Source organism: Gadus morhua, chromosome 22 (genome assembly GCF_902167405.1).
Source record: "Gadus morhua chromosome 22, gadMor3.0, whole genome shotgun sequence".
NCBI classification, from domain to species: Eukaryota; Metazoa; Chordata; class Actinopteri; order Gadiformes; family Gadidae; genus Gadus; species Gadus morhua.
In genome coordinates, this window is record NC_044069.1 from 19,736,779 (window position 1) to 19,763,984 (window position 27,206).

The following is a 27,206-nucleotide window of genomic DNA, read 5'->3' on the forward strand; positions in this document are numbered from 1 at the left end:
CAATTACGCAAGACCACTCAACATTCGATAGCGCAGTTGGTGGGGCAGAGGACTGTAATGAAAAGAGTCTGAATTCCTTTGGTCGTTGGTTCAACTCCGGCTAGAAGTTAATTCATAGAAGTGCAAAACCACTTTGAGGAATTATCATTTGGGGAAGAAATGGCAAATATTCAATCAGAGATAGTCGTATCCAGTTTATTTAGTATATGTACCCTCAATTACTCAAATTATCTCACCCTTCGATAGCTCAGTTGGTAGAGCGGAGGACTGTAGTGAAATGAGTCTGAAATCCTTAGGTCGCTGGTTCAACTCCGGCTCGAAGGAATTTTATAGGGTTGCAAAACCACTTTGAGGAAGTATCATTTCATGAAGAAATGGTAGTTAATCAGAGAAAGTCGTTACCTATAGACACATTTAGGTTTTCTCTCAATTACGCAAGACCACTCAACTTTCGAAAGCGCAGTTGGTGGGGCAGAGGACTGTAATGAAAAGAGTCTGAAATCCATTGGTCGCTGGTTCAACTCCGGCTAGAAGGTAATTTATAGAAGGGCAAAACTCCTTTGAGGATTTATCATTTGGGGAAGAAATGGCAAATATTCAATCAGAGATAGTCGTATCCAGTTTATTTAGTATATGTACCTTCAATTACTCAAATTATCTCATCCTTCCATTGCTCAGTTGGTAGAGCGGAGGACTGTAGTGAAATGAGTCTGAAATCATTAGGTCGCTGGTTCAACTCCGGCTCGACGGAATTTTATAGGGTTGCAAAACCACTTTGAGGAAGTATCATTTCATGAAGAAATGGTAGTTAATCAGAGAAAGTCGTTACCAATAGACATATTTCGGTATTCTCTCAATTACGCAAGACCACTCAACATTCGATAGCGCAGTTGGTGGGGCAGAGGACTGTAATGAAAAGAGTCTGAATTCCTTTGGTCGTTGGTTCAACTCCGGCTAGAAGTTAATTCATAGAAGTGCAAAACCACTTTGAGGAATTATCATTTGGGGAAGAAATGGCAAATATTCAATCAGAGATAGTCGTATCCAGTTTATTTAGTATATGTACCCTCAATTACTCAAATTATCCCATCCATCGATAGCTCAGTTGGTAGCGCGGAGGACTGTAGTGAAATGAGTCTGAAATCCTTAGGTCGCTGGTTCAACTCCGGCTCGAAGGAATTTTTTAGGGTTGCAAAACCACTTTGAGGAAGTATCATTTCATGAAGAAATGGTAGTTAATCAGAGAAAGTCGTTACCACTAGACATATTTAGGTTTTCTCTCAATTACGCAAGACCACTCAACCTTCGAAAGCGCAGTTGGTGGGGCAGCGGACTGTAATGAGATGAGTCTGAAATCCATTGGTCGCTGGTTCAACTCCTGCTAAAAGGTAATTTATAGAAGGGCAAAACTCCTTTGAGGATTTATCATTTGGGGAAGAAATGGCAAATATTCAATCAGAGATAGTCGTATCCAGTTTATTTAGTATATGTACCCTCAATTACTCAATTTATCTCAGCCTTCGATAGCTCAGTTGGTAGAGCGGAGGACTGTAGTGAAATGAGTCTGAAATCCTTAGGTCGCTGGTTCAACTCCGGCTAAAATTATCTCATCCTTCGATAGCTCAGTTGGGAGAGCGGAGGACTGTAGTGAAATGAGTCTGAAATCCTTAGGTCGCTGGTTCAACTCCGGCTCGAAGGAATTTTATAGGGTTGCAAAACCACTTTGAGGAAGTATCATTTCATGAAGAAATGGTAGTTAATCAGAGAAAGTCGTTACCACTAGACATATTTAGGTTTTCTCTCAATTACGCAAGACCACTCAACCTTCGAAAGCGCAGTTGGTGGGGCAGCGGACTGTAATGAGATGAGTCTGAAATCCATTGGTCGCTGGTTCAACTCCGGCTAAAAGGTAATTTATAGAAGGGCAAAACTCCTTTGAGGATTTATCATTTGGGGAAGAAATGGCAAATATTCAATCAGAGATAGTCGTATCCAGTTTATTTAGTATATGTACCCTCAATTACTCAAATTATCTCACCCTTCGATAGCTCAGTTGGTAGAGCGGAGGACTGTAGTGAAATGAGTCTGAAATCCTTAGGTCGCTGGTTCAACTCCGGCTCGAAGGAATTTTATAGGGTTGCAAAACCACTTTGAGGAAGTATCATTTCATGAAGAAATGGTAGTTAATCAGAGAAAGTCGTTACCTATAGACACATTTAGGTTTTCTCTCAATTACGCAATACCACTCAACTTTCGAAAGCGCAGTTGGTGGGGCAGAGGACTGTAATGAAAAGAGTCGGAAATCCATTGGTCGCTGGTTCAACTCCGGCTAGAAGGTAATTTATAGAAGGGCAAAACTCCTTTGAGGATTTATCATTTGGGGAAGAAATGGCAAATATTCAATCAGAGATAGTCGTATCCAGTTTATTTAGTATATGTACCTTCAATTACTCAAATTATCTCATCCTTCGATTGCTCAGTTGGTAGAGCGGAGGACTGTAGTGAAATGAGTCTGAAATCATTAGGTCGCTGGTTCAACTCCGGCTCGACGGAATTTTATAGGGTTGCAAAACCACTTTGAGGAAGTATCATTTCATGAAGAAATGGTAGTTAATCAGAGAAAGTCGTTACCAATAGACATATTTCGGTATTCTCTCAATTACGCAAGACCACTCAACATTCGATAGCGCAGTTGGTGGGGCAGAGGACTGTAATGAAAAGAGTCTGAATTCCTTTGGTCGTTGGTTCAACTCCGGCTAGAAGTTAATTCATAGAAGTGCAAAACCACTTTGAGGAATTATCATTTGGGGAAGAAATGGCAAATATTCAATCAGAGATAGTCGTATCCAGTTTATTTAGTATATGTACCCTCAATTACTCAAATTATCCCACCCTTCGATAGCTCAGTTGGTAGAGCGGATAACTGTAGTGAAATGAGTCTGAAATCCTTAGGTCGCTGGTTCAACTCCGGCTCAAATTATCTCATCCTTCGATAGCTCAGTTGGGAGAGCGGAGGACTGTAGTGAAATGAGTCTGAAATCCTTAGGTCGCTTGTTCAACTCCGGCTCAAATTATCTCACCCTTCGATAGCTCAGTTGGTAGAGCAGAGGACTGTATTGGAATGAGTCTGAAATCCTTAGGTCGCTGGTTCAACTCCGGCTCGGAGGAATTTTATAGGGTTGCAAAACCACTTTGAGGAAGTATCATTTCATGAAGAAATGGTAGTTAAAGGTTGGGTAGGTGATTTGCGAAACGCCAGCAGATTTTGAAAATACACAACTCAAATGGTCCTACCCCCTCTCCTTCAACGCTGACTCTGACTCCACCCATTCCAAGTACCTGGACGCGCAATCATGCACGAGCGCGAACAGAGATGCGCGAGAGCGAGCCAGGCTAGCGTAGGTTTTCGTTTAACAACATGGCACTACATTCAGCTGTAAGTTGCACCCAGTACCGCGGGAAGTAGGAGTGCTGGGGGTGCTGCAACACCCCCTGTCCGAGGCCCTGTCTTATCACAGAAAACGATCATTTCTAAAAACTCCGGCCAAAGTGGAGATTTCTGAAAACGCCGGTTATGTGTTGTCGTGTCAACGGGGAGAAACGGGATTTTAGGTTCTGAAGCGTCACATTATGCACCAGGAAATGCTTAACGTCATGTGAGCGCCCGCTGTACCGTATTGGTCCGAATATAAACACAAACCCCATTGTAAGACGACCTATATTTGGAAAAAAGATTTGAAGACCAGCTCCGTTTTTTATGAATAAATAAATTGTATTAATTGAAATAATATACGAAAATAAAAAAGGCATCGAATAAAACACTGCATTGCCACTAAACAGTAGTGCAAATAGGCCGTACTGATGTGTACACCAAAGACTATTCCTGACACTCCTCTGCCCCGCTGTGTTCGCTCTGGCTGTGGTCGCTCCGAACTGTTTCGGCCCGTGGCAAAGCGAGTCATCCTCGCTGCTGTCCAAGGCATTTTGAGACGCAGCATTTATTTAATGCTCATATGACCTAGTGCTGAAAAAAGGTTATATGAAAAAGTGTGAGGGTAGCGGTGGTGCGCTAAACTTGTTCTGTGAGCAGCTGGATGTGAACGATCGATTTTCAACTGTCCGCGCATGCACTGGTGTAATTGAGCTGCGCTGCTATACATCTTTTTTTATCAATGTAACGAGTTGCGAGTCTAGTGCAGGCTGAGTTTTTTTTTTTCCCAGCACCCCCTGCTGAGAATACGTTCTCGCTGCAATGGTTGGACCAGATGTTATAAACATTAAACGGTCACATAAATCATTACTATTTTTAGAAAATGTATGTTTGTTTCATATAATTGTATTGGAAGTCCTGGTTTTCACTAGGGTTGCCGCGGTGCGGACATTTTCACACCGAGTAATACACTCGTCTCCACACCGGTATTACCGAGTATAAACGGTATAAACTTTGAAACTAGGTCAACCGCCACACAAGCATCGGTTTTTAGACCCTTCTCGTCCTTCAGTTGCCGCCAACGTTCGAAAGCAGCGCCTAGGATTATTCTTGATTTCAGTTTTTCTCTTTCAGCGTTTTTAATATCAATTACTCTCTGAAAAAGAGTTTTCCTTCTCTTTGCTGGTGGTGGTGGTGGTGGTGGAGATGGTGGCGTCTTGTCTGCCATGGAAATTGTCTTCTACTGCTAGGTCCAAATGTGGATTAACTAGTTCCAGTAGCTACCGCAGGATAACAACAAACAGGAGCTTGCTCTGGGTCACGAGCTCTGGGTCACGAGTACTGCACGAAGGGGTCGCGCGCGGGGCGCGGGGGAGGGGGAGTGCAGTACGACCGTTTGATTGACGTACTTACTGTCCAATGCAACTCGGTGGCAATGAAAATGATTGGCTGGAGTTTTTCGAGCCCTGCCCGTTCCACAGATGATTGACTTGTTTAATTTTCATGTCAGTACTTCTAACTCAGTGGCTGTAAGCGGGTTATGATAAGGATTTCAAGTAATTTTGCAAAAATGGCCAAAAAAGCAAATCACCTATACAACCTTTAATCAGAGAAAGTCGTTACCAATAGACATATTTAGGTTTTCTCTCAACCTTCGAAAGCGCAGTTGGTGGGGCAGAGGACTGTAATGAAAAGAGTCTGAAATCCATTGGTCGCTGGTTCAACTCCGGCTAGAAGGTAATTTATAGAAGGGCAAAACTCCTTTGAGGATTTATCATTTGGGGAAGAAATGGCAAATATTCAATCAGAGATAGTCGTATCCAGTTTATTTAGTATATGTACCCTCAATTACTCAAATTATTTCACACTTCGATAGCTTAGTTGGTAGAGCGGAGGACTGTAGTGAAATGAGTCTGAAAACCTTAGGTCGCTGGTTCAAATCCGGCTCGAAGGAATTTTATAGGGTTGCAAAACCACTTTGAGGAAGTATCATTTCATGAAGAAATGGTAGTTAATAAGAGAAAGTCGTTACCGATAGACATATTTCGGCATTCTCTCAATTACGCAAGACCACTCAACATTCGATAGCGCAGTTGGTGGGGCAGAGGACTGTAATGAAAAGAGTCTGAATTCCTTTGGTCGTTGGTTAAACTCCGGCTAGAAGTTAATTCATAGAAGTGCAAAACCACTTTGAGGAATTATCATTTGGGGAAGAAATGGCAAATATTCAATCAGAGATAGTCGTATCCAGTTTATTTAGTATATGTACCCTCAATTACTCAAATTGTCCCACCCTTCGATAGCTCAGTTGGTAGAGCGGAGGACTGTAGTGAAATGAGTCTGAAATCCTTAGGTCGCTGGTTCAACTCCGGCTCGAAGGAATTTTATAGGGTTGCAAAACCACTTTGAGGAAGTATCATTTCATGAAGAAATGGTAGTTAATCAGAGAAAGTCGTTACCAATAGACATATTTAGGTTTTCTCTCAATTACGCAAGACCACTCAACCTTCGAAAGCGCAGTTGGTGGGGCAGCGGACTGTAATGAGATGAGTCTGAAATCCATTGGTCGCTGGTTCAACTCCTGCTAAAAGGTAATTTATAGAAGGGCAAAACCCCTTTGAGGATTTATCATTTGGGGAAGAAATGGCAAATATTCAATCAGAGATAGTCGTATCCAGTTTATTTAGTATATGTACCCTCAATTACTCAATTTATCTCACCCTTCGATAGCTCAGTTGGTAGAGCGGAGGACTGTAGTGAAATGAGTCTGAAATCCTTAGGTCGCTGGTTCAACTCCGGCTCAAATTATCTCATCCTTCGATAGCTCAGTTGGGAGAGCGGAGGACTGTAGTGAAATGAGTCTGAAATCCTTAGGTCGCTGGTTCAACTCCGGCTAAAAGGTAATTTATAGAAGGGCAAAACTCCTTTGAGGATTTATCATTTGGGGAAGAAATGGCAAATATTCAATCAGAGATAGTCGTATCCAGTTTATTTAGTATATGTACCCTCAATTACTCAAATTATCTCACCCTTCGATAGCTCAGTTGGTAGAGCGGAGGACTGTAGTGAAATGAGTCTGAAATCCTTAGGTCGCTGGTTCAACTCCGGCTCAAAGGAATTTTATAGGGTTGCAAAACCACTTTGAGGAAGTATCATTTCATGAAGAAATGGTAGTTAATCAGAGAAAGTCGTTACCTATAGACACATTTAGGTTTTCTCTCAATTACGCAAGACCACTCAACTTTCGAAAGCGCAGTTGGTGGGGCAGAGGACTGTAATGAAAAGAGTCTGAAATCCATTGGTCGCTGGTTCAACTCCGGCTAGAAGGTAATTTATAGAAGGGCAAAACTCCTTTGAGGATTTATCATTTGGGGAAGAAATGGCAAATATTCAATCAGAGATAGTCGTATCCAGTTTATTTAGTATATGTACCTTCAATTACTCAAATTATCTCATCCTTCGATTGCTCAGTTGGTAGAGCGGAGGACTGTAGTGAAATGAGTCTGAAATCATTAGGTCGCTGGTTCAACTCCGGCTCGACGGAATTTTATAGGGTTGCAAAACCACTTTGAGGAAGTATCATTTCATGAAGAAATGGTAGTTAATCAGAGAAAGTCGTCACCAATAGACATATTTCGGTATTCTCTCAATTACGCAAGACCACTCAACATTCGATAGCGCAGTTGGTGGGGCAGAGGACTGTAATGAAAAGAGTCTGAATTCCTTTGGTCGTTGGTTCAACTCCGGCTAGAAGTTAATTCATAGAAGTGCAAAACCACTTTGAGGAATTATCATTTGGGGAAGAAATGGCAAATATTCAATCAGAGATAGTCGTATCCAGTTTATTTAGTATATGTACCCTCAATTACTCAAATTATCCCACCCTTCGATAGCTCAGTTGGTAGAGCGGAGGACTGTAGTGAAATGAGTCTGAAATCCTCAGGTCGCTGGTTCAACTCCGGCTCAAATTATCTCATCATTCGATAGCTCAGTTGGGAGAGCGGAGGACTGTAGTGAAATGAGTCTGAAATCCTTACGTCGCTTGTTCAACTCCGGCTCAAATTATCTCACCCTTCGATAGCTCAGTTGGTAGAGCAGAGGACTGTATTGGAATGAGTCTGAAATCCTTAGGTCGCTGGTTCAACTCCGGCTCGGAGGAATTTTATAGGGTTGCAAAACCACTTTGAGGAAGTATCATTTCATGAAGAAATGGTAGTTAATCAGAGAAAGTCGTTACCAATAGACATATTTAGGTTTTCTCTCAACCTTCGAAAGCGCAGTTGGTGGGGCAGAGGACTGTAATGAAAAGAGTCTGAAATCCATTGGTCGCTGGTTCAACTCCGGCTAGAAGGTAATTTATAGAAGGGCAAAACTCCTTTGAGGATTTATCATTTGGGGAAGAAATGGCAAATATTCAATCAGAGATAGTCGTATCCAGTTTATTTAGTATATGTACCCTCAATTACTCAAGTTATTTCACCCTTCGATAGCTTAGTTGGTAGAGCGGAGGACTGTAGTGAAATGAGTCTGAAAACCTTAGGTCGCTGGTTCAACTCCGGCTCGAAGGAATTTTATAGGGTTGCAAAACCACTTTGAGGAAGTATCATTTCATGAAGAAATGGTAGTTAATAAGAGAAAGTCGTTACCGATAGACATATTTCGGTATTCTCTCAATTACGCAAGACCACTCAACATTCGATAGCGCAGTTGGTGGGGCAGAGGACTGTAATGAAAAGAGTCTGAATTCCTTTGGTCGTTGGTTAAACTCCGGCTAGAAGTTAATTCATAGAAGTGCAAAACCACTTTGAGGAATTATCATTTGGGGAAGAAATGGCAAATATTCAATCAGAGATAGTCGTATCCAGTTTATTTAGTATATGTACCCTCAATTACTCAAATTGTCCCACCCTTCGATAGCTCAGTTGGTAGAGCGGAGGACTGTAGTGAAATGAGTCTGAAATCCTTAGGTCGCTGGTTCAACTCCGGCTCGGAGGAATTTTATAGGGTTGCAAAACCACTTTGAGGAAGTATCATTTCATGAAGAAATGGTAGTTAATCAGAGAAAGTCGTTACCACTAGACATATTTAGGTTTTCTCTCAATTACGCAAGACCACTCAACCTTCGAAAGCGCAGTTGGTGGGGCAGCAGACTGTAATGAGATGAGTCTGAAATCCATTGGTCGCTGGTTCAACTCCTGCTAAAAGGTAATTTATAGAAGGGCAAAACCCCTTTGAGGATTTATCATTTGGGGAAGAAATGGCAAATATTCAATCAGAGATAGTCGTATCCAGTTTATTTAGTATATGTACCCTCAATTACTCAATTTATCTCACCCTTCGATAGCTCAGTTGGTAGAGCGGAGGAGTGTAGTGAAATGAGTCTGAAATCCTTAGGTCGCTGGTTCAACTCCGGCTCAAATTATCTCATCCTTCGATAGCTCAGTTGGGAGAGCGGAGGACTGTAGTGGAATAAGTCTGAAATCCTTAGGTCGCTTGTTCAACTCCGGCTCAAATTATCTCACCCTTCGATAGCTCAGTTGGTAGAGCGGAGGACTGTAGTGGAATGAGTCTGAAATCCTTAGGTCGCTGGTTCAACTCCGGCTCGAAGGAATTTTATAGGGTTGCAAAACCACTTTGAGGAAGTATCATTTCATGAAGAAATGGTAGTTAATCAGAGAAAGTCGTTACCAATAGACATATTTCGGTATTCTCTCAATTACGCAAGACCACTCAATCTTCGAAAGCGCAGTTGTTGGGGCAGAGGACTGTAATGAAAAGAGTCTGAAATCCATTGGTCGCTGGTTCAACCCCGGCTAGAAGGTAATTTATAGAAGGGCAAAACTCCTTTGAGGATTTATCATTTGGGGAAGAAATGGCAAATATTCAATCAGAGATAGTCGTATCCAGTTTATTTAGTATATGTACCCTCAATTACTCAAAATATCACACCCTTCGATAGCTCAGTTGGTAGAGCGGAGGACTGTAGTGAAATGAGTCTGAAATCCTTAGGTCGCTGGTTCAACTCCGGCTCGAAGGAATTTTATAGGGTTGCAAAACCACTTTGAGGAAGTATCATTTCATGAAGAAATGGTAGTTAATCGGAGAAAGTCGTTACCAATAGACATATTTCGGTATTCTCTCAATTACGCAAGACCACTCAACATTCGATAGCGCAGTTGGTGGGGCAGAGGACTGTAATGAAAAGAGTCTGAAATCCTTTGGTCGTTGGTTCAACTCCGGCTAGAAGTTAATTCATAGAAGTGCAAAACCACTTTGAGGAATAATCATTTGGGGAAGAAATTGAAACTGTTCAATCAGAGAATGTCGTTTCCAGTTTATTTAGTAGATTGTCTCTCAATTACACAGGGATTCTTAACCCTCGATAGCTCAGTTGGTAGAGCGGAGGACTGGTTTAACTCCGGCTAGAAGGTAATTTATAGAAGGGCAAAACTACCTTGAGGATTTATCATTTGGGGAAGAAATTGCAAATATTCAATCAGAGATAGTCGTATCCAGTTTATTTAGTATATGTACCCTCAATTACTCAAATTATCACACCCTTCGATAGCTCAGTTGGTAGACCGGAGGACTGTAGTGGAATGAGTCTGAAATCCTTAGGTCGCTGGTTCAACTCCGGCTCGAAGGAATTTTATAGGGTTGCAAAACCACTTTGAGGAAGTATCATTTCATGAAGAAATGGTAGTTAATCAGAGAAAGTCGTTACCAATAGACATATTTCGGTATTCTCTCAATTACGCAAGACCACTCAATCTTCGAAAGCGCAGTTGGTGGGGCAGAGGACTGTAATGAAAAGAGTCTGAAATCCATTGGTCGCTGGTTCAACTCCGGCTAGAAGGTAATTTATAGAAGGGCAAAACTCCTTTGAGGATTTATCATTTGGGGAAGAAATGGCAAATATTCAATCAGAGATAGTCGTATCCAGTTTATTTAGTATATGTACCCTCAATTACTCAAACTATCACACGCTTCGATAGCTCAGTTGGTAGAGCGGAGGACTGTAGTGAAATGAGTCTGAAATCCTTAGGTCGCTGGTTCAAATCCGGCTCGAAGGAATTTTATAGGGTTGCAAAACCACTTTGAGGAAGTATCATTTCATGAAGAAATGGTAGTTAATCAGAGAAAGTCGTTACCAATAGACATATTTCGGTATTCTCTCAATTACGCAAGACCACTCAACATTCGAAAGCGCAGTTGGTGGGGCAGCGGACTGTAATGAGATGAGTCTGAAATCCATTGGTCGCTGGTTCAACTCCTGCTAAAAGGTAATTTATAGAAGGGCAAAACTCCTTTGAGGATTTATCATTTCATGAAGAAATGGTAGTTAATCAGAGAAAGTCGTTACCAATAGACATATTTCGGTATTCTCTCAATTACGTAAGACCACTCAACATTCGATAGCGCAGTTGGTGGGGCAGAGGACTGTAATGAAAAGAGTCTGAAATTCTTTGGTCGTTGGTTCAACTCCGGCTCGAAGGAATTTTATAGGGTTGCAAAACCACTTTGAGGAAGTATCATTTCATGAAGAAATGGTAGTTAATAAGAGAAAGTCGTTACCGATAGACATATTTCGGTATTCTCTCAATTACGCAAGACCACTCAACATTCGATAGCGCAGTTGGTGGGGCAGAGGACTGTAATGAAAAGAGTCTGAATTCCTTTGGTCGTTGGTTAAACTCCGGCTAGAAGTTAATTCATAGAAGTGCAAAACCACTTTGAGGAATTATCATTTGGGGAAGAAATGGCAAATATTCAATCAGAGATAGTCGTATCCAGTTTATTTAGTATATGTACCCTCAATTACTCAAATTGTCCCACCCTTCGATAGCTCAGTTGGTAGAGCGGAGGACTGTAGTGAAATGAGTCTGAAATCCTTAGGTCGCTGGTTCAACTCCGGCTCGAAGGAATTTTATAGGGTTGCAAAACCACTTTGAGGAAGTATCATTTCATGAAGAAATGGTAGTTAATCAGAGAAAGTCGTTACCACTAGACATATTTAGGTTTTCTCTCAATTACGCAAGACCACTCAACCTTCGAAAGCGCAGTTGGTGGGGCAGCGGACTGTAATGAGATGAGTCTGAAATCCATTGGTCGCTGGTTCAACTCCTGCTAAAAGGTAATTTATAGAAGGGCAAAACCCCTTTGAGGATTTATCATTTGGGGAAGAAATGGCAAATATTCAATCAGAGATAGTCGTATCCAGTTTATTTAGTATATGTACCCTCAATTACTCAATTTATCTCACCCTTCGATAGCTCAGTTGGTAGAGCGGAGGACTGTAGTGAAATGAGTCTGAAATCCTTAGGTCACTGGTTCAACTCCGGCTCAAATTATCTCATCCTTCGATAGCTCAGTTGGGAGAGCGGAGGACTGTAGTGAAATGAGTCTGAAATCCTTAGGTCGCTTGTTCAACTCCGGCTCAAATTATCTCACCCTTCGATAGCTCAGTTGGTAGAGCGGAGGAATGTAGTGGAATGAGTCTGAAATCCTTAGGTCGCTGGTTCAACTCCGGCTCGAAGGAATTTTATAGGGTTGCAAAACCACTTTGAGGAAGTATCATTTCATGAAGAAATGGTAGTTAATCAGAGAAAGTCGTTACCAATAGACATATTTCGGTATTCTCTCAATTACGCAAGACCACTCAATCTTCGAAAGCGCAGTTGGTGGGGCAGAGGACTGTAATGAAAAGAGTCTGAAATCCATTGGTCGCTGGTTCAACTCCGGCTAGAAGGTAATTTATAGAAGGGCAAAACTCCTTTGAGGATTTATCATTTGGGGAAGAAATGGCAAATATTCAATCAGAGATAGTCGTATCCAGTTTATTTAGTATATGTACCCTCAATTACTCAAAATATCACACCCTTCGATAGCTCAGTTGGTAGAGCGGAGGACTGTAGTGAAATGAGTCTGAAATCCTTAGGTCGCTGGTTCAACTCCGGCTCGAAGGAATTTTATAGGGTTGCAAAACCACTTTGAGGAAGTATCATTTCATGAAGAAATGGTAGTTAATCAGAGAAAGTCGTTACCAATAGACATATTTCGGTATTCTCTCAATTACGCAAGACCACTCAACATTCGATAGCGCAGTTGGTGGGGCAGAGGACTGTAATGAAAAGAGTCTGAATTCCTTTGGTCGTTGGTTCAACTCCGGCTAGAAGTTAATTCATAGAAGTGCAAAACCACTTTGAGGAATTATCATTTGGGGAAGAAATGGCAAATATTCAATCAGAGATAGTCGTATCCAGTTTATTTAGTATATGTACCCTCAATTACTCAAATTATCCCACCTTTCGATAGCTCAGTTGGTAGAGCGGAGGACTGGTTTAACTCCGGCTAGAAGGTAATTTATAGAAGGGCAAAACTACTTTGAGGATTTATCATTTGGGGAAGAAATTGCAAATATTCAATCAGAGATAGTCGTATCCAGTTTATTTAGTATATGTACCCTCAATTACTCAAATTATCACACCCTTCGATAGCTCAGTTGGTAGAGCGGAGGACTGTAGTGGAATGAGTCTGAAATCCTTAGGTCGCTGGTTCAACTCCGGCTCGAAGGAATTTTATAGGGTTGCAAAACCACTTTGAGGAAGTATCATTTCATGAAGAAATGGTAGTTAATCAGAGAAAGTCGTTACCAATAGACATATTTCGGTATTCTCTCAATTACGCAAGACCACTCAATCTTCGAAAGCGCAGTTGGTGGGGCAGAGGACTGTAATGAAAAGAGTCTGAAATCCATTGGTCGCTGGTTCAACTTAGGCTAGAAGGTAATTTATAGAAGGGCAAAACTCCTTTGAGGATTTATCATTTGGGGAAGAAATGGCAAATATTCAATCAGAGATAGTCGTATCCAGTTTATTTAGTATATGTACCCTCAATTACTCAAACTATCACACTCTTCGATAGCTCAGTTGGTAGAGCGGAGGACTGTAGTGAAATGAGTCTGAAATCCTTAGGTCGCTGGTTCAAATCCGGCTCGAAGGAATTTTATAGGGTTGCAAAACCACTTTGAGGAAGTATCATATCATGAAGAAATGGTAGTTAATCAGAGAAAGTCGTTACCAATAGACATATTTCGGTATTCTCTCAATTACGCAAGACCACTCAACATTCGATAGCGCAATTGGTGGGGCAGAGGACTGTAATGAAAAGAGTCTGAAATCCTTTGGTCGTTGGTTCAACTCCGGCTAGAAGTTAATTCATAGAAGTGCAAAACCACTTTGAGGAATTATCATTTGGGGAAGAAATTGAAACTGTTCAATCAGAGAATGTCGTTTCCAGTTTATTTAGTAGATTGTCTCTCAATTACACAGGGATTCTTAACCCTCGATAGCTCAGTTGGTAGAGCGGAGGACTGGTTTAACTCCGGCTAGAAGGTAATTTATAGAAGGGCAAAACTACTTTGAGGATTTATCATTTGGGGAAGAAATGGCAAATATTCAATCAGAGATAGTCGTATCCAGTTTATTTAGTATATGTACCCTCAATTACTCAAATTATCACACCCTTCGATAGCTCAGTTGGTAGAGCGGAGGACTGTAGTGAAATGAGTCTGAAATCCTTAGGTCGCTGGTTCAACTCCGGCTCTAATGAATTTTATAGGGTTGCAAAACCACTTTGAGGAAGTATCATTTCATGAAGAAATGGTAGTTAATCAGAGAAAGTCGTTACAAATAGACATATTTCGGTATTCTCTCAATTACGTAAGACCACTCAACATTCGATAGCGCAGTTGGTGGGGCAGAGGACTGTGATGAAATGAGTCTGAAATCTTTAGGTCGCTGGTTCAACTCCGGCTCGACTGAATTTTATAGGGTTGCAAAACCACTTTGAGGAAGTATCATTTCATGAAGAAATGGTAGTTAATCAGAGAAAGTCGTTACCACTAGACATATTTAGGTTTTCTCTCAATTACGCAAGACCACTCAACCTTCGAAAGCGCAGTTGGTGGGGCAGCGGACTGTAATGAGATGAGTCTGAAATCCATTGGTCGCTGGTTCAACTCCTGCTAAAAGGTAATTTATAGAAGGGCAAAACTCCTTTGAGGATTTATCATTTGGGGAAGAAATGGCAAATATTCAATCAGAGATAGTCGTATCCAGTTTATTTAGTATATGTACCCTCAATTACTTAAATTATTGCACCCTTCGATAGCTCAGTTGGTAGAGCGGAGGACTGTAGTGGAATGAGTCTGAAATCCTTAGGTTGCTGGTTCAACTCCGGCTCGAAGGAATTTTATAGGGTTGCAAAACCACTTTGAGGAAGTATCATTTCATGAAGAAATGGTAGTTAATCAGAGAAAGTCGTTACCAATAGACATATTTCGGTATTCTCTCAATTACGTAAGACCACTCAACATTCGATAGCGCAGTTGGTGGGGCAGAGGACTGTAATGAAAAGAGTCTGAAATCCTTTGGTCGTTGGTTCAACTCCGGCTAGAAGTTAATTCATAGAAGTGCAAAGCAACTTTGAGGAATTATCATTTGGGGAAGAAATGGAAACTGTTCAATCAGAGAATGTCTTTTCCAGTTTATTTACTAGATTGTCTCTCAATTACACAGAGATATTTAAAGTTCGATAGCTCAGTTGGTAGAGCGGAGGACTGTAGTGAAATGAGTCTGAACTCATTAGGTCGCTGGTTCAACTCCGGCTCAAAGGAATTTTATAGGGTTGCAAAACCACTTTGAGGAAGTATCATTTCATGAAGAAATGGTAGTTAATCAGAGAAAGTCGTTACCAATAGACATATTTAGGTTTTCTCTCAACCTTCGAAAGCGCAGTTGGTGGGGCAGAGGACTGTAATGAAAAGTGTCTGAAATCCATTGGTCGCTGGTTCAACTCCGGCTAGAAGGTAATTTATAGAAGGGCAAAACTCCTTTGAGGATTTATCATTTGGGGAAGAAATGGCAAATATTCAATCAGAGATAGTCGTATCCAGTTTATTTAGTATATGTACCCTCAATTACTCAAATTACTTCACCCTTCGATAGCTCAGTTGGTAGAGCGGAGGACTGTAGTGAAATGAGTCTGAAAACCTTAGGTCGCTGGTTCAACTCCGGCTCGGAGGAATTTTATAGGGTTGCAAAACCACTTTGAGGAAGTATCATTTCATGAAGAAATGGTAGTTAATAAGAGAAAGTCGTTACCGATAGACATATTTCGGTATTCTCTCAATTACGCAAGACCACTCAACATTCGATAGCGCAGTTGGTGGGGCAGAGGACTGTAATGAAAAGAGTCTGAATTCCTTTGGTCGTTGGTTAAACTCCGGCTAGAAGTTAATTCATAGAAGTGCAAAACCACTTTGAGGAATTATCATTTGGGGAAGAAATGGCAAATATTCAATCAGAGATAGTCGTATCCAGTTTATTTAGTATATGTACCCTCAATTACTCAAATTATCCCACCATTCGATAGCTCAGTTGGTAGAGCGGAGGACTGTAGTGAAATGAGTCTGAAATCCTTAGGTCGCTGGTTCAACTCCGGCTCGAAGGAATTTTATAGGGTTGCAAAAAACCACTTTGAGGAAGTATCATTTCATGAAGAAATGGTAGTCAATCAGAGAAAGTCGTTACCACTAGACATATTTAGGTTTTCTCTCAATTACGCAAGACCACTCAACCTTCGATAGCGCAGTTGGTGGGGCAGAGGACTGTAATGAAAAGAGTCTGAAATCCTTTGGTCGTTGGTTCAACTCCGGCTAGAAGTTAATTCATAGAAGTGCAAAACAACTTTGAGGAATTATCATTTGGGGAAGAAATGGAAACTGTTCAATCAGAGAATGTCTTTTCCAGTTTATTTACTAGATTGTCTCTCAAATATGCGGAAATATTCAACGTTCTATAGCTCAGTTGGTAGAGCGGAGGACTGTAGTGAAATGAGTCTGAAATCTTTAGGTCGCTGGTTCAACTCCGGCTCAAAGGAATTTCATAGGGTTGCAAAACCACTTTGAGGAAGTATCATTTCATGAAGAAATGGTAGTTAATCAGAGAAAGTCGTTACCAATAGACATATTTAGGTTTTCTCTCAATTACGCAAGACCACTCAATCTTCGAAAGCGCAGTTGGTGGGGCAGAGGACTGTAATGAAAAGAGTCTGAAATCCATTGGTCGCTGGTTCAACTCCGGCTAGAAGGTAATTTATAGAAGGGCAAAACTCCTTTGAGGATTTATCATTTGGGGAAGAAATGGCAAATATTCAATCAGAGATAGTCGTATCCAGTTTATTTAGTATATGTACCCTCAATTACTCAAACTATCGCACCCTTCGATAGCTCAGTTGGTAGAGCGGAGGACTGTAGTGAAATGAGTCTGAAATCCTTAGGTCGCTGGTTCAACTCCGGCTCGAAGGAATTTTATAGGGTTGCAAAACCACTTTGAGGAAGTATCATTTCATGAAGAAATGGTAGTTAATCAGAGAAAGTCGTTACCAATTGACATATTTCGGTATTCTCTCAATTACGTAAGACCACTCAACATTCGATAGCGCAGTTGGTGGGGCAGAGGACTGTAATGAAAAGAGTCTGAAATCCTTTGGTCGTTGGTTCAACTCCGGCTAGAAGTTAATTCATAGAAGTGCAAAGCAACTTTGAGGAATTATCATTTGGGGAAGAAATGGCAAATATTCAATCAGAGAGAGTCGTATCCAGTTTATTTAGTATATGTACCCTCAATTACTCAAATTATCCCACCTTTCGATAGCTCAGTTGGTAGAGCGGAGGACTGTAGTGAAATGAGTCTGAAATCCTTAGGTCGCTGGTTCAACTCCGGCTCGAAGGAATTTTATAGGGTTGCAAAACCACTTTGAGGAAGTATCATTTCATGAAGAAATGGTAGTTAATCAGAGAAAGTCGTTACCGATAGACATATTTCGGTATTCTCTCAATTACGCAAGACCACTCAACATTCGATAGCGCAGTTGGTGGGGCAGAGGACTGTAATGAAAAGAGTCTGAATTCCTTTGGTCGTTGGTTCAACTCCGGCTAGAAGTTAATTCATAGAAGTGCAAAACCACTTTGAGGAATTATCATTTGGGGAAGAAATGGCAAATATTCAATCAGAGATAGTCGTATCCAGTTTATTTAGTATATGTACCCTCAATTACTCAAATTATTTCATCCTTCGATAGCTCAGTTGGGAGAGCGGAGGACTGTAGTGAAATGAGTCTGAAATCCTTAGGTCGCTTGTTGAACTCCGGCTCGAAGGAATTTTATAGGGTTGCAAAACCACTTTGAGGAAGTATCATTTCATGAAGAAATGGTAGTTAATCAGAGAATGTCGTTACCAATAGACATATTTAGGTTTTCTCTCAATTACGCAAGACCACTCAACCTTCGAAAGCGCAGTTGGTGGGGCAGAGGACTGTAATGAAAAGATTCTGAAATCCATTGGTCGCTGGTTCAACTCCGGCTAGAAGGTAATTTATAGAAGGGCAAAACTCCTTTGAGGATTTATCATTTGGGGAAGAAATGGCAAATATTCAATCAGAGATTTGTCGTATCCAGTTTATTTAGTATATGTACCCTCAATTACTCAAATTATTGCAACCTTCGATAGCTCAGTTGGTAGAGCGGAGGACTGTAGTGAAATGAGTCTGAAATCCTTACGTCGCTGGTTTAACTCCGGCTTGAAGGAATTTTATAGGGTTGCAAAACCACTTTGAGGAAGTATCATTTCATGAAGAAATGGTAGTTAATCAGAGAAAGTCGTTACCACTAGACATATTTAGGTTTTCTCTCAATTACGCAAGACCACTCAACCTTCGAAAGCGCAGTTGGTGGGGCAGCGGACTGTAGTGAAATGAGTCTGAAATCCTTAGGTCGCTGGTTCAACTCCGGCTCAAATTATCTCGTCCTTCGATAGCTCAGTTGGGAGAGCGGAGGACTGTAGTGAAATGAGTCTGAAATCCTTAGGTCGCTTGTTCAACTCCGGCTCAAATTATTTCACCCTTCGATAGCTCAGTTGGTAGAGCGGAGGACTGTGCTTACGGCCATACCACCTTAGGCATGCCCGATCTCGTCTGATCTCGGAAGCTAAGCAGGGTCGGGCCTGGTTAGTACTAGGATGGGAGACCTCCTCGGAAGGTCAGGTTGCTGTAAGTAGTGACGGGAAATTGTAAAAAAATTGAAAAAACATTAAAAAGATAAAAAAAAAAAAAAAAAGCGGAGGACTGTAGTGGAATGAGTCTGAAATCCTTAGGTCGCTGGTTCAACTCCGGCTCGAAGGACTTTTATAGGGTTGCAAAACCACTTTGAGGAAGTATCATTTCATGAAGAAATGGTTGTTAATCAGAGAAAGTCGTTACCAATAGACATATTTAGGTTTTCTCTCAATTACGCAAGACCACTCAACCTTCGAAAGCGCAGTTGGTGGGGCAGAGGACTGTAATGAAAAGAGTCTGAAATCCATTGGTCGCTGGTTCAACTCCGGCTAGAAGGTAATTTATAGAAGGGCAAAACTCCTTTGAGGATTTATCATTTGGGGAAGAAATGGCAAATATTCATTCAAAGATAGTCGTATCCAGTTTATTTAGTATATATACCCTCAATTACTACAATTATCCCACCCTTCGATAGCTCAGTTGGTAGAGCGGAGGACTGTAGTGAAATTAGTCTGAAATCCTTAGGTCGCTGGTTCAACTCCGGCTCGAAGGAATTTTATAGGGTTGCAAAACCACTTTGAGGAAGTATCATATCATGAAGAAATGGTAGTTAATCAGAGAAAGTCGTTACCAATAGACATATTTCGGTATTCTCTCAATTACGCAAGACCACTCAACATTCGATAGCGCAATTGGTGGGGCAGAGGACTGTAATGAAAAGAGTCTGAAATCCTTTGGTCGTTGGTTCAACTCCGGCTAGAAGTTAATTCATAGAAGTGCAAAACCACTTTGAGGAATTATCATTTGGGGAAGAAATTGAAACTGTTCAATCAGAGAATGTCGTTTCCAGTTTATTTAGTAGATTGTCTCTCAATTACACAGGGATTCTTAACCCTCGATAGCTCAGTTGGTAGAGCGGAGGACTGGTTTAACTCCGGCTAGAAGGTAATTTATAGAAGGGCAAAACTACTTTGAGGATTTATCATTTGGGGAAGAAATGGCAAATATTCAATCAGAGATAGTCGTATCCAGTTTATTTAGTATATGTACCCTCAATTACTCAAATTATCACACCCTTCGATAGCTCAGTTGGTAGAGCGGAGGACTGTAGTGAAATGAGTCTGAAATCCTTAGGTCGCTGGTTCAACTCCGGCTCTAATGAATTTTATAGGGTTGCAAAACCACTTTGAGGAAGTATCATTTCATGAAGAAATGGTAGTTAATCAGAGAAAGTCGTTACAAATAGACATATTTCGGTATTCTCTCAATTACGTAAGACCACTCAACATTCGATAGCGCAGTTGGTGGGGCAGAGGACTGTGATGAAATGAGTCTGAAATCTTTAGGTCGCTGGTTCAACTCCGGCTCGACTGAATTTTATAGGGTTGCAAAACCACTTTGAGGAAGTATCATTTCATGAAGAAATGGTAGTTAATCAGAGAAAGTCGTTACCACTAGACATATTTAGGTTTTCTCTCAATTACGCAAGACCACTCAACCTTCGAAAGCGCAGTTGGTGGGGCAGCGGACTGTAATGAGATGAGTCTGAAATCCATTGGTCGCTGGTTCAACTCCTGCTAAAAGGTAATTTATAGAAGGGCAAAACTCCTTTGAGGATTTATCATTTGGGGAAGAAATGGCAAATATTCAATCAGAGATAGTCGTATCCAGTTTATTTAGTATATGTACCCTCAATTACTTAAATTATTGCACCCTTCGATAGCTCAGTTGGTAGAGCGGAGGACTGTAGTGGAATGAGTCTGAAATCCTTAGGTTGCTGGTTCAACTCCGGCTCGAAGGAATTTTATAGGGTTGCAAAACCACTTTGAGGAAGTATCATTTCATGAAGAAATGGTAGTTAATCAGAGAAAGTCGTTACCAATAGACATATTTCGGTATTCTCTCAATTACGTAAGACCACTCAACATTCGATAGCGCAGTTGGTGGGGCAGAGGACTGTAATGAAAAGAGTCTGAAATCCTTTGGTCGTTGGTTCAACTCCGGCTAGAAGTTAATTCATAGAAGTGCAAAGCAACTTTGAGGAATTATCATTTGGGGAAGAAATGGAAACTGTTCAATCAGAGAATGTCTTTTCCAGTTTATTTACTAGATTGTCTCTCAATTACACAGAGATATTTAAAGTTCGATAGCTCAGTTGGTAGAGCGGAGGACTGTAGTGAAATGAGTCTGAACTCATTAGGTCGCTGGTTCAACTCCGGCTCAAAGGAATTTTATAGGGTTGCAAAACCACTTTGAGGAAGTATCATTTCATGAAGAAATGGTAGTTAATCAGAGATAGTCGTTACCAATAGACATATTTAGGTTTTCTCTCAACCTTCGAAAGCGCAGTTGGTGGGGCAGAGGACTGTAATGAAAAGTGTCTGAAATCCATTGGTCGCTGGTTCAACTCCGGCTAGAAGGTAATTTATAGAAGGGCAAAACTCCTTTGAGGATTTATCATTTGGGGAAGAAATGGCAAATATTCAATCAGAGATAGTCGTATCCAGTTTATTTAGTATATGTACCCTCAATTACTCAAATTACTTCACCCTTCGATAGCTCAGTTGGTAGAGCGGAGGACTGTAGTGAAATGAGTCTGAAAACCTTAGGTCGCTGGTTCAACTCCGGCTCGGAGGAATTTTATAGGGTTGCAAAACCACTTTGAGGAAGTATCATTTCATGAAGAAATGGTAGTTAATAAGAGAAAGTCGTTACCGATAGACATATTTCGGTATTCTCTCAATTACGCAAGACCACTCAACATTCGATAGCGCAGTTGGTGGGGCAGAGGACTGTAATGAAAAGAGTCTGAATTCCTTTGGTCGTTGGTTAAACTCCGGCTAGAAGTTAATTCATAGAAGTGCAAAACCACTTTGAGGTATTATCATTTGGGGAAGAAATGGCAAATATTCAATCAGAGATAGTCGTATCCAGTTTATTTAGTATATGTACCCTCAATTACTCAAATTATTTCACCATTCGATAGCTCAGTTGGTAGAGCGGAGGACTGTAGTGAAATGAGTCTGAAATCCTTAGGTCGCTGGTTCAACTCCGGCTCGAAGGAATTTTATAGGGTTGCAAAAAACCACTTTGAGGAAGTATCATTTCATGAAGAAATGGTAGTCAATCAGAGAAAGTCGTTACCACTAGACATATTTAGGTTTTCTCTCAATTACGCAAGACCACTCAACCTTCGATAGCGCAGTTGGTGGGGCAGAGGACTGTAATGAAAAGAGTCTGAAATCCTTTGGTCGTTGGTTCAACTCCGGCTAGAAGTTAATTCATAGAAGTGCAAAACAACTTTGAGGAATTATCATTTGGGGAAGAAATGGAAACTGTTCAATCAGAGAATGTCTTTTCCAGTTTATTTACTAGATTGTCTCTCAAATATGCGGAAATATTCAACGTTCTATAGCTCAGTTGGTAGAGCGGAGGACTGTAGTGAAATGAGTCTGAAATCTTTAGGTCGCTGGTTCAACTCCGGCTCAAAGGAATTTCATAGGGTTGCAAAACCACTTTGAGGAAGTATCATTTCATGAAGAAATGGTAGTTAATCAGAGAAAGTCGTTACCAATAGACATATTTAGGTTTTCTCTCAATTACGCAAGACCACTCAATCTTCGAAAGCGCAGTTGGTGGGGCAGAGGACTGTAATGAAAAGAGTCTGAAATCCATTGGTCGCTGGTTCAACTCCGGCTAGAAGGTAATTTATAGAAGGGCAAAACTCCTTTGAGGATTTATCATTTGGGGAAGAAATGGCAAATATTCAATCAGAGATAGTCGTATCCAGTTTATTTAGTATATGTACCCTCAATTACTCAAACTATCTTACCCTTCGATAGCTCAGTTGGTAGAGCGGAGGACTGTAGTGAAATGAGTCTGAAATCCTTAGGTCGCTGGTTCAACTCCGGCTCGAAGGAATTTTATAGGGTTGCAAAACCACTTTGAGGAAGTATCATTTCATGAAGAAATGGTAGTTAATCAGAGAAAGTCGTTACCAATAGACATATTTCGGTATTCTCTCAATTACGTAAGACCACTCAACATTCGATAGCGCAGTTGGTGGGGCAGAGGACTGTAATGAAAAGAGTCTGAAATCCTTTGGTCGTTGGTTCAACTCCGGCTAGAAGTTAATTCATAGAAGTGCAAAGCAACTTTGAGGAATTATCATTTGGGGAAGAAATGGCAAATATTCAATCAGAGAGAGTCGTATCCAGTTTATTTAGTATATGTACCCTCAATTACTCAAATTATCCCACCTTTCGATAGCTCAGTTGGTAGAGCGGAGGACTGTAGTGAAATGAGTCTGAAATCCTTAGGTCGCTGGTTCAACTCCGGCTCGAAGGAATTTTATAGGGTTGCAAAACCACTTTGAGGAAGTATCATTTCATGAAGAAATGGTAGTTAATCAGAGAAAGTCGTTACCGATAGACATATTTCGGTATTCTCTCAATTACGCAAGACCACTCAACATTCGATAGCGCAGTTGGTGGGGCAGAGGACTGTAATGAAAAGAGTCTGAATTCCTTTGGTCGTTGGTTCAACTCCGGCTAGAAGTTAATTCATAGAAGTGCAAAACCACTTTGAGGAATTATCATTTGGGGAAGAAATGGCAAATATTCAATCAGAGATAGTCGTATCCAGTTTATTTAGTATATGTACCCTCAATTACTCAAATTATTTCATCCTTCGATAGCTCAGTTGGGAGAGCGGAGGACTGTAGTGAAATGAGTCTGAAATCCTTAGGTCGCTTGTTGAACTCCGGCTCGAAGGAATTTTATAGGGTTGCAAAACCACTTTGAGGAAGTATCATTTCATGAAGAAATGGTAGTTAATCAGAGAATGTCGTTACCAATAGACATATTTAGGTTTTCTCTCAATTACGCAAGACCACTCAACCTTCGAAAGCGCAGTTGGTGGGGCAGAGGACTGTAATGAAAAGATTCTGAAATCCATTGGTCGCTGGTTCAACTCCGGCTAGAAGGTAATTTATAGAAGGGCAAAACTCCTTTGAGGATTTATCATTTGGGGAAGAAATGGCAAATATTCAATCAGAGATTTGTCGTATCCAGTTTATTTAGTATATGTACCCTCAATTACTCAAATTATTGCAACCTTCGATAGCTCAGTTGGTAGAGCGGAGGACTGTAGTGAAATGAGTCTGAAATCCTTACGTCGCTGGTTCAACTCCGGCTTGAAGGAATTTTATAGGGTTGCAAAACCACTTTGAGGAAGTATCATTTCATGAAGAAATGGTAGTTAATCAGAGAAAGTCGTTACCACTAGACATATTTAGGTTTTCTCTCAATTACGCAAGACCACTCAACCTTCGAAAGCGCAGTTGGTGGGGCAGCGGACTGTAGTGAAATGAGTCTGAAATCCTTAGGTCGCTGGTTCAACTCCGGCTCAAATTATCTCGTCCTTCGATAGCTCAGTTGGGAGAGCGGAGGACTGTAGTGAAATGAGTCTGAAATCCTTAGGTCGCTTGTTCAACTCCGGCTCAAATTATTTCACCCTTCGATAGCTCAGTTGGTAGAGCGGAGGACTGTGCTTACGGCCATACCACCTTAGGCATGCCCGATCTCGTCTGATCTCGGAAGCTAAGCAGGGTCGGGCCTGGTTAGTACTAGGATGGGAGACCTCCTCGGAAGGCCAGGTTGCTGTAAGTAGTGACGGGAAATTGTAAAAAAATTGAAAAAACATTAAAAAGATAAAAAAAAAAAAAAAAAGCGGAGGACTGTAGTGGAATGAGTCTGAAATCCTTAGGTCGCTGGTTCAACTCCGGCTCGAAGGACTTTTATAGGGTTGCAAAACCACTTTGAGGAAGTATCATTTCATGAAGAAATGGTTGTTAATCAGAGAAAGTCGTTACCAATAGACATATTTAGGTTTTCTCTCAATTACGCAAGACCACTCAACCTTCGAAAGCGCAGTTGGTGGGGCAGAGGACTGTAATGAAAAGAGTCTGAAATCCATTGGTCGCTGGTTCAACTCCGGCTAGAAGGTAATTTATAGAAGGGCAAAACTCCTTTGAGGATTTATCATTTGGGGAAGAAATGGCAAATATTCATTCAAAGATAGTCGTATCCAGTTTATTTAGTATATATACCCTCAATTACTACAATTATCCCACCCTTCGATAGCTCAGTTGGTAGAGCGGAGGACTGTAGTGAAATTAGTCTGAAATCCTTAGGTCGCTGGTTCAACTCCGGCTCGAAGGAATTTTATAGGGTTGCAAAACCACTTTGAGGAAGTATCATTTCATGAAGAAATGGTAGTTAATCAGAGAAAGTCGTTACCTCTAGACATATTTAGGTTTTCTCTCAATTACGCAAGACCACTCAACCTTCGCAAGCGCAGTTGGTGGGGCAGCGGACTGTAATGAGATGAGTCTGAAATCCATTGGTCGCTGGTTCAACTCCTGCTAAAAGGTAATTTATAGAAGGGAAAAACTCCTTTGAGGATTTATCATTTGGGGAAGAAATGGCAAATATTCAATCAGAGATAGTCGTATACAGTTTATTTAGTATATGTACCCTCAATTACTCAAATTATCTCATCCTTCGATAGCTCAGTTGGGAGAGCGGAGGACTGTAGTGAAATGAGTCTGAAATCCTCAGGTCGCTTGTTGAACTCCGGCTCAAATTATCTCACCCTTCGATAGCTCAGTTGGTAGAGCGGAGGACTGTAGTGGAATGAGTCTGAAATCCTTAGGTCGCTGGTTCAACTCCGGCTCGAAGGAATTTTATAGGGTTGCAAAACCACTTTGAGGAAGTATCATTTCATGAAGAAATGGTAGTTAATCAGAGAAAGTCGTTACCAATAGACATATTTAGGTTTTTTCTCAATTACGCAAGACCACTCAACCTTCGAAAGCGCAGTTGGTGGGGCAGAGGACTGTAATGAAAAGAGTCTGAAATCCATTGGTCGCTGGTTCAACCCCGGCTAGAAGGTAATTTATAGAAGGGCAAAACTCCTTTGAGGATTTATCATTTGGGGAAGAAATGGCAAATATTCAATCAGAGATAGTCGTATCCAGTTTATTTAGTATATGTACCTTCAATTACTCAAATTATTTCATCCTTCGATTGCTCAGTTGGTAGAGCGGAGGATTGTAGTGAAATGAGTCTGAAATCCTTAGGTCGCTGGTTCAACTCCGGCTCGAAGGAATTTTATAGGGTTGCAAAACCACTTTGAGGAAGTATCATTTCATGAAGAAATGGTAGTTAATCAGAGAAAGTCGTTACCAATAGACATATTTCGGTATTCTCTCAATTACGTAAGACCACTCAACATTCGATAGCGCATTTGGTGGGGCAGAGGCCTGTAATGAAAAGAGTCTGAAATCCTTTGGTCGTTGGTTCAACTCCGGCTAGAAGTTAATTCATAGAAGTGCAAAGCAACTTTGAGGAATTATCATTTGGGGAAGAAATGGAAACTGTTCAATCACAGAATGTCTTTTCCAGTTTATTTACTAGATTGTCTCTCAATTACACAGAGATATTTAAAGTTCGATAGCTCAGTTGGTAGAGCGGAGGACTGTAGTGAAATGAGTCTGAACTCATTAGGTCGCTGGTTCAACTCCGGCTCAAAGGAATTTTATAGGGTTGCAAAACCACTTTGAGGAAGTATCATTTCATGAAGAAATGGTAGTTAATCAGAGAAAGTCGTTACCAATAGACATATTTAGGTTTTCTCTCAACCTTCGAAAGCGCAGTTGGTGGGGCAGAGGACTGTAATGAAAAGTGTCTGAAATCCATTGGTCGCTGGTTCAACTCCGGCTAGAAGGTAATTTATAGAAGGGCAAAACTCCTTTGAGGATTTATCATTTGGGGAAGAAATGGCAAATATTCAATCAGAGATAGTCGTATCCAGTTTATTTAGTATATGTACCCTCAATTACTCAAATTATTTCACCCTTCGATAGCTCAGTTGGTAGAGCGGAGGACTGTAGTGAAATGAGTCTGAAAACCTTAGGTCGCTGGTTCAACTCCGGCTCGGAGGAATTTTATAGGGTTGCAAAACCACTTTGAGGAAGTATCATTTCATGAAGAAATGGTAGTTAATAAGAGAAAGTCGTTACCGATAGACATATTTCGGTATTCTCTCAATTACGCAAGACCACTCAACATTCGATAGCGCAGTTGGTGGGGCAGAGGACTGTAATGAAAAGAGTCTGAATTCCTTTGGTCGTTGGTTAAACTCCGGCTAGAAGTTAATTCATAGAAGTGCAAAACCACTTTGAGGAATTATCATTTGGGGAAGAAATGGCAAATATTCAATCAGAGATAGTCGTATCCAGTTTATTTAGTATATGTACCCTCAATTACTCAGATTATCCCACCATTCGATAGCTCAGTTGGTAGAGCGGAGGACTGTAGTGAAATGAGTCTGAAATCCTTAGGTCGCTGGTTCAACTCCGGCTAGAAGGTAATTTATAGAAGGGCAAAACTCCTTTGAGGATTTATCATTTGGGGAAGAAATGGCAAATATTCATTCAAAGATAGTCGTATCCAGTTTATTTAGTATATGTACCCTCAATTGCTACAATTATCCCACCCTTCGATAGCTCAGTTGGTAGAGCGGAGGACTGTAGTGAAATTAGTCTGAAATCCTTAGGTCGCTGGTTCAACTCCGGCTCGAAGGAATTTTATAGGGT

The 27,206-nt window shown here is 40.9% G+C and overlaps 24 non-coding genes across 24 annotated transcripts; all 24 read left to right on the forward strand.

Annotated features, from left to right (window-relative positions):
• Positions 1-236: 236 nt before the first annotated feature.
• Positions 237-324, forward strand: trnay-gua (transfer RNA tyrosine (anticodon GUA)). Its single transcript is given in 2 exon segments — positions 237-273; positions 289-324. It is a non-coding gene; the product is annotated as a tRNA-Tyr (tRNA).
• Positions 325-1,611: 1,287 nt separating this feature from the next.
• Positions 1,612-1,699, forward strand: trnay-gua (transfer RNA tyrosine (anticodon GUA)). Its single transcript is given in 2 exon segments — positions 1,612-1,648; positions 1,664-1,699. It is a non-coding gene; the product is annotated as a tRNA-Tyr (tRNA).
• A 339-nt stretch (positions 1,700-2,038) lies between these two features.
• trnay-gua (transfer RNA tyrosine (anticodon GUA)) lies at positions 2,039-2,126 on the forward strand. Its single transcript is given in 2 exon segments — positions 2,039-2,075; positions 2,091-2,126. It is a non-coding gene; the product is annotated as a tRNA-Tyr (tRNA).
• Positions 2,127-5,723: 3,597 nt separating this feature from the next.
• On the forward strand, positions 5,724-5,811 carry trnay-gua (transfer RNA tyrosine (anticodon GUA)). The gene is given in 2 exon segments: positions 5,724-5,760; positions 5,776-5,811. It is a non-coding gene; the product is annotated as a tRNA-Tyr (tRNA).
• Positions 5,812-8,337: 2,526 nt separating this feature from the next.
• Positions 8,338-8,425, forward strand: trnay-gua (transfer RNA tyrosine (anticodon GUA)). Its single transcript is given in 2 exon segments — positions 8,338-8,374; positions 8,390-8,425. It is a non-coding gene; the product is annotated as a tRNA-Tyr (tRNA).
• Positions 8,426-8,952: 527 nt separating this feature from the next.
• trnay-gua (transfer RNA tyrosine (anticodon GUA)) lies at positions 8,953-9,040 on the forward strand. The gene is given in 2 exon segments: positions 8,953-8,989; positions 9,005-9,040. It is a non-coding gene; the product is annotated as a tRNA-Tyr (tRNA).
• A 339-nt stretch (positions 9,041-9,379) lies between these two features.
• On the forward strand, positions 9,380-9,467 carry trnay-gua (transfer RNA tyrosine (anticodon GUA)). The gene is given in 2 exon segments: positions 9,380-9,416; positions 9,432-9,467. It is a non-coding gene; the product is annotated as a tRNA-Tyr (tRNA).
• A 948-nt stretch (positions 9,468-10,415) lies between these two features.
• On the forward strand, positions 10,416-10,503 carry trnay-gua (transfer RNA tyrosine (anticodon GUA)). Its single transcript is given in 2 exon segments — positions 10,416-10,452; positions 10,468-10,503. It is a non-coding gene; the product is annotated as a tRNA-Tyr (tRNA).
• Positions 10,504-11,266: 763 nt separating this feature from the next.
• Positions 11,267-11,354, forward strand: trnay-gua (transfer RNA tyrosine (anticodon GUA)). Its single transcript is given in 2 exon segments — positions 11,267-11,303; positions 11,319-11,354. It is a non-coding gene; the product is annotated as a tRNA-Tyr (tRNA).
• Positions 11,355-12,308: 954 nt separating this feature from the next.
• trnay-gua (transfer RNA tyrosine (anticodon GUA)) lies at positions 12,309-12,396 on the forward strand. The gene is given in 2 exon segments: positions 12,309-12,345; positions 12,361-12,396. It is a non-coding gene; the product is annotated as a tRNA-Tyr (tRNA).
• A 521-nt stretch (positions 12,397-12,917) lies between these two features.
• Positions 12,918-13,005, forward strand: trnay-gua (transfer RNA tyrosine (anticodon GUA)). The gene is given in 2 exon segments: positions 12,918-12,954; positions 12,970-13,005. It is a non-coding gene; the product is annotated as a tRNA-Tyr (tRNA).
• A 339-nt stretch (positions 13,006-13,344) lies between these two features.
• trnay-gua (transfer RNA tyrosine (anticodon GUA)) lies at positions 13,345-13,432 on the forward strand. The gene is given in 2 exon segments: positions 13,345-13,381; positions 13,397-13,432. It is a non-coding gene; the product is annotated as a tRNA-Tyr (tRNA).
• Positions 13,433-14,592: 1,160 nt separating this feature from the next.
• On the forward strand, positions 14,593-14,680 carry trnay-gua (transfer RNA tyrosine (anticodon GUA)). The gene is given in 2 exon segments: positions 14,593-14,629; positions 14,645-14,680. It is a non-coding gene; the product is annotated as a tRNA-Tyr (tRNA).
• A 2,031-nt stretch (positions 14,681-16,711) lies between these two features.
• On the forward strand, positions 16,712-16,799 carry trnay-gua (transfer RNA tyrosine (anticodon GUA)). The gene is given in 2 exon segments: positions 16,712-16,748; positions 16,764-16,799. It is a non-coding gene; the product is annotated as a tRNA-Tyr (tRNA).
• Positions 16,800-17,138: 339 nt separating this feature from the next.
• On the forward strand, positions 17,139-17,226 carry trnay-gua (transfer RNA tyrosine (anticodon GUA)). The gene is given in 2 exon segments: positions 17,139-17,175; positions 17,191-17,226. It is a non-coding gene; the product is annotated as a tRNA-Tyr (tRNA).
• Positions 17,227-18,428: 1,202 nt separating this feature from the next.
• Positions 18,429-18,548, forward strand: LOC115536400 (5S ribosomal RNA). Its single transcript, XR_003974685.1, has one exon. It is a non-coding gene; the product is annotated as a 5S ribosomal RNA (ribosomal RNA).
• Positions 18,549-19,012: 464 nt separating this feature from the next.
• trnay-gua (transfer RNA tyrosine (anticodon GUA)) lies at positions 19,013-19,100 on the forward strand. The gene is given in 2 exon segments: positions 19,013-19,049; positions 19,065-19,100. It is a non-coding gene; the product is annotated as a tRNA-Tyr (tRNA).
• A 1,160-nt stretch (positions 19,101-20,260) lies between these two features.
• On the forward strand, positions 20,261-20,348 carry trnay-gua (transfer RNA tyrosine (anticodon GUA)). The gene is given in 2 exon segments: positions 20,261-20,297; positions 20,313-20,348. It is a non-coding gene; the product is annotated as a tRNA-Tyr (tRNA).
• A 2,031-nt stretch (positions 20,349-22,379) lies between these two features.
• Positions 22,380-22,467, forward strand: trnay-gua (transfer RNA tyrosine (anticodon GUA)). Its single transcript is given in 2 exon segments — positions 22,380-22,416; positions 22,432-22,467. It is a non-coding gene; the product is annotated as a tRNA-Tyr (tRNA).
• A 339-nt stretch (positions 22,468-22,806) lies between these two features.
• On the forward strand, positions 22,807-22,894 carry trnay-gua (transfer RNA tyrosine (anticodon GUA)). The gene is given in 2 exon segments: positions 22,807-22,843; positions 22,859-22,894. It is a non-coding gene; the product is annotated as a tRNA-Tyr (tRNA).
• A 1,202-nt stretch (positions 22,895-24,096) lies between these two features.
• On the forward strand, positions 24,097-24,216 carry LOC115536389 (5S ribosomal RNA). Its single transcript, XR_003974675.1, has one exon. It is a non-coding gene; the product is annotated as a 5S ribosomal RNA (ribosomal RNA).
• Positions 24,217-24,680: 464 nt separating this feature from the next.
• trnay-gua (transfer RNA tyrosine (anticodon GUA)) lies at positions 24,681-24,768 on the forward strand. Its single transcript is given in 2 exon segments — positions 24,681-24,717; positions 24,733-24,768. It is a non-coding gene; the product is annotated as a tRNA-Tyr (tRNA).
• Positions 24,769-25,201: 433 nt separating this feature from the next.
• On the forward strand, positions 25,202-25,289 carry trnay-gua (transfer RNA tyrosine (anticodon GUA)). Its single transcript is given in 2 exon segments — positions 25,202-25,238; positions 25,254-25,289. It is a non-coding gene; the product is annotated as a tRNA-Tyr (tRNA).
• A 1,817-nt stretch (positions 25,290-27,106) lies between these two features.
• On the forward strand, positions 27,107-27,194 carry trnay-gua (transfer RNA tyrosine (anticodon GUA)). The gene is given in 2 exon segments: positions 27,107-27,143; positions 27,159-27,194. It is a non-coding gene; the product is annotated as a tRNA-Tyr (tRNA).
• Positions 27,195-27,206: the final 12 nt, after the last annotated feature.